Raw genomic sequence first — 10329 nt, 5'->3', positions numbered from 1 at the left:
CATAGATATAAGGCTTTTATAATCATGGATATGGGTGAAGTTAGTACTAAGAGTACAAAACTCAAAAAGGTAGATTTACCTCAAGATATGGATTTATTAAATAAATGGACGATTCCAAAAGTTGAATTAAAACCATATATGAATACGGATTTTTTGATAAAATAAAACATAAACAAATTATTAAAACAACTAAGCAATCCCTTGCTTTAAATGCTGATGAACAGACTATTCAACTCCTAAATAAGCATAATATTGATATTTTTAAACGTCATTATAATTATATGCATATTGGTCTAGTACAAATTGCCTTTAGACCTTTAACGCTAAAGGGACTCCCTGAAACATTTTTAGCTACTTTACGTGATACTAGAAATTTAAATTTTAGAAAATCTTTAATGGGATCTATTGAACCTACTCTTGCCTATGGTCCTGTATATTTTAATACTCAGCCAAATTTGCAATTATCTCTGACTGATGTAAATATTCTTCATGCTTTAACCTTAAATGTGAAAACTCATGGTTATGATTATGCGCCTGGATTTGAGATTATAGGATTATCTTACGGCATATATTATCGTTTATTATCGACCTTAAACCCTCAAAGTAAATTAATTGATGATACTTCTGATTGCACTATGCATATTGAAACCAAGTTTATAAAATCCAGGGTTACTACCCGAAGACCTATTCGATGGGATGAAATTGATTTTCCAAAAACATGGATTTTAAACTCAGTCACTTCTCCAAAATAATTGGCGGAGGATGTGACTAATTCAGAGTTAACTCATGTAACTCAAAACTCCGATGGACGAATTTGTCTGCAATTTGATAATTCTATAGAAATTCTTTTTCTCTGCCAAGAAGACTTCCTTCTATACATCATATTTCTCCTATAGAATCTGATTATGGTCCAGCTAGGAATTGAGCTGCATCTTTGCATACTATTAATTCTGCAGATTCGCATGTTACACCTAAAGGTGTAGAAAAAATTAAAATCAACTCTAAAACTAATATAGTTCAAGATTTTGATAATGAAAATTCTATCCCATCTAAGATGGATTTTGATATTAATTCTGTTTAATTATGATGACACAACTTATTGATTTTAGTCCTGGTTCTCAGGCAAGAAAATATATTCAAAAAGAATTTTTTTGTGAAAAATGGAAAACCTTTAGGACATGATTTTTTGAAACTTATAGTCCTGATGAATTACGAAATATTTTGAAGAATTCTATGAAATATGTGTCTTACATAATAAAATTATCTTTTTTGTGCCATGGTTTATGTCTGCATATTTTCCGTCCTATATAAAAATAATTGAAAGATCTTATCAAAGTTTTGATGGTACAATTACTCAAGCTTTATATCCTCCTCAGTCTTCCTTTATATTACCTAATAATACTAGAATGACTTTTTCTGCTTTTCAAAAATTTATAAATGAAGATGTTGAAAAAATCACTGTTTTTGAAATAAATAACCTTATCGCCCAAAATAATTATGTGAGTCTTTATGTTAAAGTTTTGGGAGAACATATTTCATCTCTTGATAAAAAACTTGACGAATTAATTGAGTTAGTTAAAAAACTTAGCACGCAGATGGATTCCTCTAACATTCCTTCTACTTCCGAAACCAAAGAAGAAGAAGGATATATTTTATCTAAACCTTGTATCCAAAGACCTCCTGAAATAGAAGGATTTGAAAAAGTTTCTCAATTAGACCACCACCAGCAACAACAACAACAATAATAATAATAATAATAAGCAAAATGATGTCGTTTTAACTTATAGAAGCAAAACGATGTCGTTTTAAGTTCCAGATCAAAAGTCATTCTAGTCAGCCCTATTAATGATGTTGCACCGTATGATTGGATTACATCTCCACGTAGCCGCAAGTGAAACTCACGCATGGAGGTTGCAAAATCGAAGATCATATTTGTTCAGGTTTTGAATAGTTAAAGGTCCTATTTGTGCACTATCAAAGTTTAAGGTCAAAGTTATAATTTGATGTCAAATTTAAGATCATATTTATGTGTTATGTCTTTTTTCTACTTTATCTGCTTTCCCTTCTACTTGCATGAAATATCCACATTTCATACAAAATATCATTATTTTCACACGGCAACACAAAATGATATGCAAACAATATAAACCTAATGTTTGGTTTTAAGATATGATAAAATGAAGATATTATTGTAAATCTTATACTCTGTTTTAAAAAAGAAAAAGAATGATTATGTTTCTTTAAACTTAGTCCAAATGACTCCTTCCTTTTTCGCAAATTTTTATTTTCAAATTTCCACATGACATGTTTAAAATCACAAAATTAAAATACATTTTCATACAATTGATATCTTTAGTTTAAAGTCACAAAATTCAAAAATTATTTTTTATTTTCTTAAACTCCGGGACAAGTCAAACAAGTCATTCTTTTTTAAACGGAGGGAATAACAATCTAGTCAGACAATTTTTTTTCCCTTGCAAATATAAATATTGATAATACCAGTGAAAGCGGTTCTTACTTTCACATTGGACAATTTAAGAATTTCTTGCTAAACATAATTTCTACTATTCAGAGTCACTTGCTCGTTTGACTTTAGTTAAGCCACTGTATGGAGTTTTACTATCTGTTAGCATAGATGGATTTCCGCAACGGGAGGTTGAAAGGAAAAATGAGTGATGAGTGAGAAGACTATGATACACAAAAGATTAGTAACTGAGATTATGTAAGTTATCCAGGAGGATATTTCTCTACACAAAATGAATTTAAATTGGGGCTTTGTTCATAGAAATGATCAAGTACTCCCCATAATTCTGATCTAGAGTATGCCTCTATCCACTTAGTAAGTAAATAACTATCGTTATTGGGTCTCACAGACGCTAGTCAATATGCGTTAATACTACAAATTATTGCCATCCCTCAAAAACTTTTAACGTATCGAGTGCAGCTGGATTCAACTCAAGCTTGCAAAGAGTTTAAAAAGCGAATTTCAATCCGCCCATCTTTGGGAGTATCATGAATCATGATGATGTACCATTTCGTGCATTGTTATTGCATTTACATCCATAAAATATTAAAATGTACAGTAACTCGTTTCCAAGCATTATGTATATCTCTCTCCCTTAAAATGGATATGTGCATTTATGCGTAGGTATTGAGATTCAATGCCTCGACAAGCTAAACAGACGAGAGATAATTATGTTAAGAAACGAGAAACCTTAAGTCAAATAGAACAGTCCACATTAGAACCTAGTACTATAGTAAGTCCAGAACAGTAAAAAAGGCAAGCTATATATATATATATATATATATATATATATATATTAGGGGTCAGTTGCGCAAATACAGTCATGGGCATAGTGCACTTAAGCCATTCTTTATGGTTGATGAGGAGTCCATCATGTATGTTTTCATCAATGACACTCAAACCACAAGAAGGTTATTGTAACCGTTATAATATAACTTGCTTGCTTCCTCATCAATTTGATTGTTTCTTAAAGGGCCTTTCCACTTTGAAAACATTCAACCGTTGTGCTCTTTTCCCATAGAAGTTGAGATCAAGCATACATCTGACCATTCTAGTTAATATCTTGTGGTCAATGGCCCACGTATCAGATATTATACTGATTAAAATATACACTAAACTTGATCATACTCAAAAGGCTGACAAAGGTATATAATTCGTCTGCCCATTCTTAAGACACATTTGGCGTCACTCATGAATCAGATGGACCAGATTTCTGCATCAAATGGGAGAAAACAATTTTGTGGCAAAGACGGTCCATATACATAACCGATTCGTCTGTCGAGCAACCACTGTTATGCTACTTTTGACGTTTCCGAGCAAGAAATCTTTCCCGAGCAGCTTGTATCCTGTTGTCACAGTCTTCGGGTGACTGAATTGCAGCAAGTTCTTTTTTTTCCACAGTTGAAGTTACTTCTTGAATTTGCTTATCAGTCTGGCTAGATCCCCCACTGTTCCATGCACAGGAACGTTCAAGCAAATGAAGAGGAAAATATAAGTAAATCGCCTCAAATGTCAAGCATAATTTACTTACCTCAGTTTGGATACATTTAGTTTCTCAAGCTTCGCTATAATTGGTGCAACCCATCGCATCTCAACTGCACATACATTACGCATAAATGGGCGTGAAGTAACTATTAATTCATGATAGACGACATAGTTTGGAAGCATCCCATCCTCATCTGGATTTAGCACAGAAGATGGATGGACCTGCATAATTAATAAAGAACTCAGGATTTGAGAGTTGAAATATACCAGTTATCACAATATTGGAACATCACGCCAGCAGACATAAATCTAGTCCCAAATATAATAACTGACTATGGAACACGTATATCATGTTTAGAGTTCATTTTCAAACTAAAGATGAAACTTTAGACCATGGCCTCTGATAAGTGTGATTTCACCACTTATTCAGCATCAATTACTTACACTTTTGTACTTCTTCTAGGATATATTTATGCTCAATCACACGGAAGTAGTCATGTTTCAAGTTTGTGGTGAAATAGACACGGCTGAGGCTAAAAATGATGAAAAGAAAACGAAAAAAAAGAGAGAAAATGATGAAATCAGCCTCAAGATTGAAACTTGTGAAGTATGTGGTGTGACGTAGCGTTATGCATCCAGCAAAGCGCCTATCTATGCTGCCAACAGAGGTCCCATCTATGCGTCCAGCAGAGACTTATGCGATACCACGGGGTACACCAAAGAAAAAGTCCTGGAAATTGCCAAGGCCAAGTGAAGTTGTGTGAAGTTGTCTGCATCCCACATAGAGGACCTGTGAGAAATGCACATTTTGTAGAGAAAAGAAACACGAGTCCAGAGAAATTCACTCTTGTGTTTGCCTTCTAACCTCTTTCGTTTCTTCTCGTGATTAATACGATGAGTTCTACCCAAGGGTGTGGCCTAGTGGTCAATAAAGTGGGTTGAGAGCCAGAGATCTTAGGGTTGAATCCCAGCGGAGACAAAAAACACTAGGTGATTCTTTCCGTTTGTCCTAGCCTTGATGGACAGAGTTACCTGATATCTATTGCTGGTGGGAGGTGATAGGTATCCCGTGGATTTACTCGAGGTGCGCAAAAGCAGTCCCAGACACCACGATTATCCAAAAAAAAAAATGATGAGTTCTTGGTGTTTATTTGTATGTGTTAATCTTAGCATGAACGGGTCAACACCTATCTAGGGCTCAATTCAAATGTTTGTTTATTTCTTGATATTTTTGAGGCATAAAGTATTGAAATTTTACTTATTCTAATTGAATCTGTATTAAACCGCTATAATCGAGGGAATGCACAATCTTCGTTGTGCCCTTTCAATCTTATAAAGAAGAATGAATCAAGGGTTTGATTCAACTAGCAGATTGGCTAGATTTCCGAAGGAATTGGGGCTCTCGAAGTAGTTTATCTCATCTCAATAATTTGCTGGAATAGTCACTACTGCATGCTTAAGGAATAGGAATACGAATCAAGTAAAACTACGTATAAGTCGGGAGACCATGGAGTATGAGCAAGGGTAGCCTACTAATTACTAATCGACACGAATTAACAAAGTTGAACGAAGGCATAGAAGCAGTGGAATCATTAATTTCTTTCAAATTGATTACAATCTATCTTTACTACACTTTCTTAATTGTTAGCTTATATTTGGAGCTTTTAGTATTATTTAATTAAAATCACCTTAAAAAGATAATTAGCACCGTCTTACGCATAGCGATGTTGTCGAGAACCAATTAGTCATCTAGTCTTAGTTTGTTATTTGTGTTATGGACTTTGGACCAATTAATTTGTTAGTTTGTGTTCCAGTACGATGGCCGAAATTCCAGATAACTCTTTCGGCATTCTGGTCGAGGATGGTCCTGTGCTAGTGAACTTTGGGTATGTGAATGCAATCAACCCACACGCCCTTCATGGGGGCAGCAACATTTTCCATGACGCCATTAAAGTTTTAGATGCTGGCAAATAAAGGGTGTTCAGCAGGCTTGTGTTTGACTGTCCGCGCATTGTCTAAATAGATCAATGTGTCAGAGGGTGCAATAAGACTAAGGATGTTGCTCTTGTCACAACTTGGAGAAGCAGCTCAATGCAGTGCAGTGTTCTGGAATGCGAGCGCATCATTGTATAATGCGCTGATGCGAAGCGAAGCTTTGTCGCTGCAAGTAACAGATGCGAGGCCATCTTACAAAAGCGAGCGCATAACCCACTGATGCGAGATGCGCACTGATGCACTCGCATCGTGTTGATTATATTTGTAGGGCCATTTTTAAATAAAAAAATAAAAGAGTTAGGTCAATTTTAAAGTTAACAAAAGAGTCTACTTCACTGTTGCTCTTCACTTCTGCAATCTTTTAGGGTTAGCTCTGAAGAAGAGTCGCGACTTCACTGCTGCTGCAACTTCTCTTCTTCAGTGCGATTTTGAGGTAATTTTCTTCCGTCTACTTCTTTCTTCTTTCTTTTTCCTTCTCTGTTTTGCTGCTCTTCACTGCTACGACTTCAATGTTTCTTTTCTTCTTATTTTTTTTTCACTTCTGTTCTTCTTCCTTCTTCTATACTGTTTTGCTCTGGTTTCCTACTGCTGCTCAGTTTTTTTCCTCAATTATCTTTTTCAGTTTTCCTCAGTTTTCTACTGCTTTGTTTCCTTCTTTTCGTTGCTAGTTTTGTTTGAATTGTTTCTTATGATTTCTTTACAGAGATTCTAAATGTCTGATCCGGCTTGAAAATATGGTAAAAAGGCAAGTTAGATCAATAGGAACAAAGTTACATGTATTTTTGTGGCTTGACGTTTAATGACGGAATTTTTGGTCATAAACATCTTATTGGTAATTGTAGTTGTTAGAATATGCATCGGAGAAGAAATAACTGCAGAATCCTGCAGAATCCTACTTGAAAAAGGATTGGAATATAGTATCTATAAGGTCTCAGGGTAATAATGTAGTTACAATAATTCAATAATATTCTTCTCTTATATTTCTCACATGGTATCAGAGCCTCTACGATCTTGGTAGAGAATCGAAGAGCTTCCGCTGCCAACAGACGGCTATAACCCATATATGTCGCCCACCTAGTCAATGATCATGTTAGCAAGAGACTTGGGCACTATGCTTCTCTCCGGTAACTGCTTTTTCATATCTGATTTGTGTAGAACCATGCATCTTTGTGGGACTACTTTCGCATATCTGATTTGCATAGCATCGTGCATATCTCCAGACTACTTCTCACATTTAATTTGCGCATTATCGTGCATCTTTGCGGACAACTTTCTCATATCTGAGTTGCATAACACCGTGCCTCTTTCCGATGATTTCTCAGATCTGGTTTGTGAAGTTCCGTCCATCTTTCTGGTGACTCCTTCGATCTGATTTGCGTAGGGTGTGTCCTTATTCTGACCCTACCCATATAATTTCTCTTTTTCAGTAGGATTGTGTCGTCATTTTGACTCTACAACAACAACAACAACATACCCGGTACATTCCCACCAAGGGGGGTCTGGGGAGGGTAAGTATACGCAGTCCATACTACTACCTCAAATGTGAAATAAGTTGTTTCCGTATAATTTCTCTTTTTCAGTAGGGTCGTTCCATCATTTTAACCCTACCTATATAATCTCTTTTCCAGTAGAGTTGTGCCATCATTCCGACCCTACCTAATATAATTTTTCTCAGATTTTAACCACTCTTCAGTTGTCAAATCTAATAATCCAATGCATTGGCATGTTCCAGCTAGTTTTTTGGTGCCTTTCTTGTTCGAGATCTACTCATCTCTTGATTTCGAAATGACCTATATATTTTATACCAGTTTCCACCAATTTTCTAGCGACAAATCGACTTTCTAGCGATGTTTACTATTTTTCCAACCACTTCTCCAATTTGTTCCTTTTCAACTGTGATCACATCCCAGCAATCCTTACCAGTTTTCTTGCAGATATCTTCACCAAGTCTCTTATTGATCCTCATATTAATTACATTCATAACAAGCTTAGTACATATGACTTGTATACACCAGCTTGAGAGAGAGTGCTAGACTTGAAAAAAAATTATAATATTGTGTCCTACTTCAAAAAGAATTGAAATGTAGTGTCTTGAATAGGATCTCAATATAATAATGTAGTTTCAATAATTCAATAATATTTTTCTCTTATATTTCTCACAGTAGTGATGTACAACAATGTAAAAGGTGTCCGAATGCTGGGAGAAAACAAGTAAAAGTGTAAGTTGAGGGAAAAAAGAACCTAAAACATCAAAATATTATCCAAACCAAAAGTTACTAATCTTGATGATGATGGCGATGAAATGGAAAAGGATAAGTTGTTGATTCAGGAAGCAAACAAGAAAGAAAGGAAACAAAGAAAAAGGATACGTGGGTTAATACCTAAGCTATTGAAATTATGGGAAACAAGGGCTAAAACCCTCACCTCCCAATTGATTTCACAAACTCAAACACAAACCCTAGTTTAAGAAAATCAAAGAAAACCACAAATGAGCAACCTTCGATTAACCAAACCAAGAAGTTCCCCAACAATTCCAAGATTCCACCACTAATTACTCATTGTGAACAACACTAATGCTAGGTTTCACCTAGAAACTACAAGGTAAATGTTAGACTTCACCTAGAAACTACAAGCTTCAAAGCTCAATATTTAATATTCATCTAAGTCAAAGGATGAAAAATGGCTAAGGCAATTATTTATACTTATTGCTTTTACACAAATAACCTATTACAAAAATTACACAAAAGTGGCTATTTAGGAAATAACCCATAAAGACCCTTCTTGATTGCCCAAGTGACATCTTGATCGCTCAAGGCCTGTGTAGTTTTGTTGCTCCATAGCATCCTCCGAACTCCAAGCTATCATCCATATGTAGAAGCCCCTTTTAATGTTCCCCATGCTAACTATGTTTGTATCATCCTCCCCCAAGGACAAGCAACCAAGAAATCCTCATAGTATGAGGGTTAGCACAAGGGTTAACACCAATATTATCATACCAAGGAGGCACAAATTTGAAATACAACCAAGAAGCTTTTGAGTTCAATAAGAGAAATGCATTGTACAATGTACAAAGGACCCGGCGAAGAGAAATATCATGAAACAGAAACCACAAAGGTCCAAAGACATAATTGTTTCCCTGTTCCACCATAAAACCATACCAAAAGTGGTGTCACCATTGGTTCAAACACCCATAAGGGTTCACTTGGGTCAAAGATATGAGAGACCCACATAGTTTGGCCACAAAAGTAAATGGACCAACCCAAGAAACCCCTCTCTATATAAAACAAATCCAATATAAAAATGCACAGCATCATATGCAAATAGGTAGTAGAGAAAGGAAACAAGAATATGAGCCCCATCATGTTACCATATACAAAAGTACCAACTTGCTCACGAGAGCTAGCAAGAAAATCACTACAAGTTGGAATATCCAAGGATGGAATAATGACATTTAGGTACACATTACCCTTCCTTTCAAGACAATTTCCCACAGGAAGTGAGTTCACAAATGGAGTAATGCCACTTGAGGTGTTAAGGAATCGATTAGAAATTAATTCAATCCAAAATCAATGGTCCTCCCAACAAGTTGTGCTCCCTCTATTCATGATATTACGCATGCTCCTAAGAGTCCCATTCGATACCTCAAATTGTCTAACCCTATGAAAGTGACAAGAATTCTTGAACATCCATTGACTCTTCCAAGTCACAACTCGTTTGTCATCTTGAGCAAGCAACACATTATAAATGTCACATTCCATTTCATCATCAGGGCCAAATGGAGAAAGATTCCATGAAATGGGTTAAGCAAAGGCCCATATGCCCCACTGACACTTATCTTCACACAACATATTCTACTCAAATGCATAAGTATCATCATATGCAAACAAATAATATAAAAAGGTGTCACACAAGTCAACTTCATCTAACGTCTTCTCATGAGAAGGTTCACTCGTTGATTCAAGCACATTAAGTCCTTAACGAAGAATGGGAACACACAAAGATGAAGGGATAATTGTAGCACATAACTCACCTTCCTTTTGAACACCATCCCTTCCCATAACGTACTGTTAAGTCCTTAGTTTTGATGATTGACAAATTGTATGTTAGGACCTGTTTCCTAGAGATTATGTGATGACAAAGCTGCTACCACTTAGGGAACAGGTTGGGTTCACCTGTCACTATCACTGTCAATTGTCACAAGCTGGCGCAAAGTACAAAAGTTGGTGAAAAGTTGGCGCCACTTTTTTGTCTCAGCCAATGGGGAGAGGAAGAAGGATCTGCACATGGTGTTTATCGACCTGGAGAAGGCATACGACAAAGTCCCC

General features: G+C 35.8%; 1 long non-coding RNA gene across 1 annotated transcript; it reads right to left on the bottom strand.

Annotated features, from left to right (window-relative positions):
* Positions 1-3417: 3417 nt before the first annotated feature.
* On the bottom strand, positions 3418-10323 carry LOC124888470. The gene is made up of 2 exons (XR_007046686.1): positions 4056-10323; positions 3418-3972 (listed from the first exon to the last, which is right to left on the bottom strand). It is a non-coding gene; the product is annotated as an uncharacterized LOC124888470 (long non-coding RNA).
* Between the last annotated feature and the right edge of the window lie 6 nt (positions 10324-10329).

Source organism: Capsicum annuum, chromosome 11 (genome assembly GCF_002878395.1).
Source record: "Capsicum annuum cultivar UCD-10X-F1 chromosome 11, UCD10Xv1.1, whole genome shotgun sequence".
Classification (NCBI taxonomy): domain Eukaryota; kingdom Viridiplantae; phylum Streptophyta; class Magnoliopsida; order Solanales; family Solanaceae; genus Capsicum; species Capsicum annuum.
The sequence above is the reverse complement of the archived record's forward strand: the minus strand, read 5'-3'. Positions and strand labels throughout refer to the sequence as shown.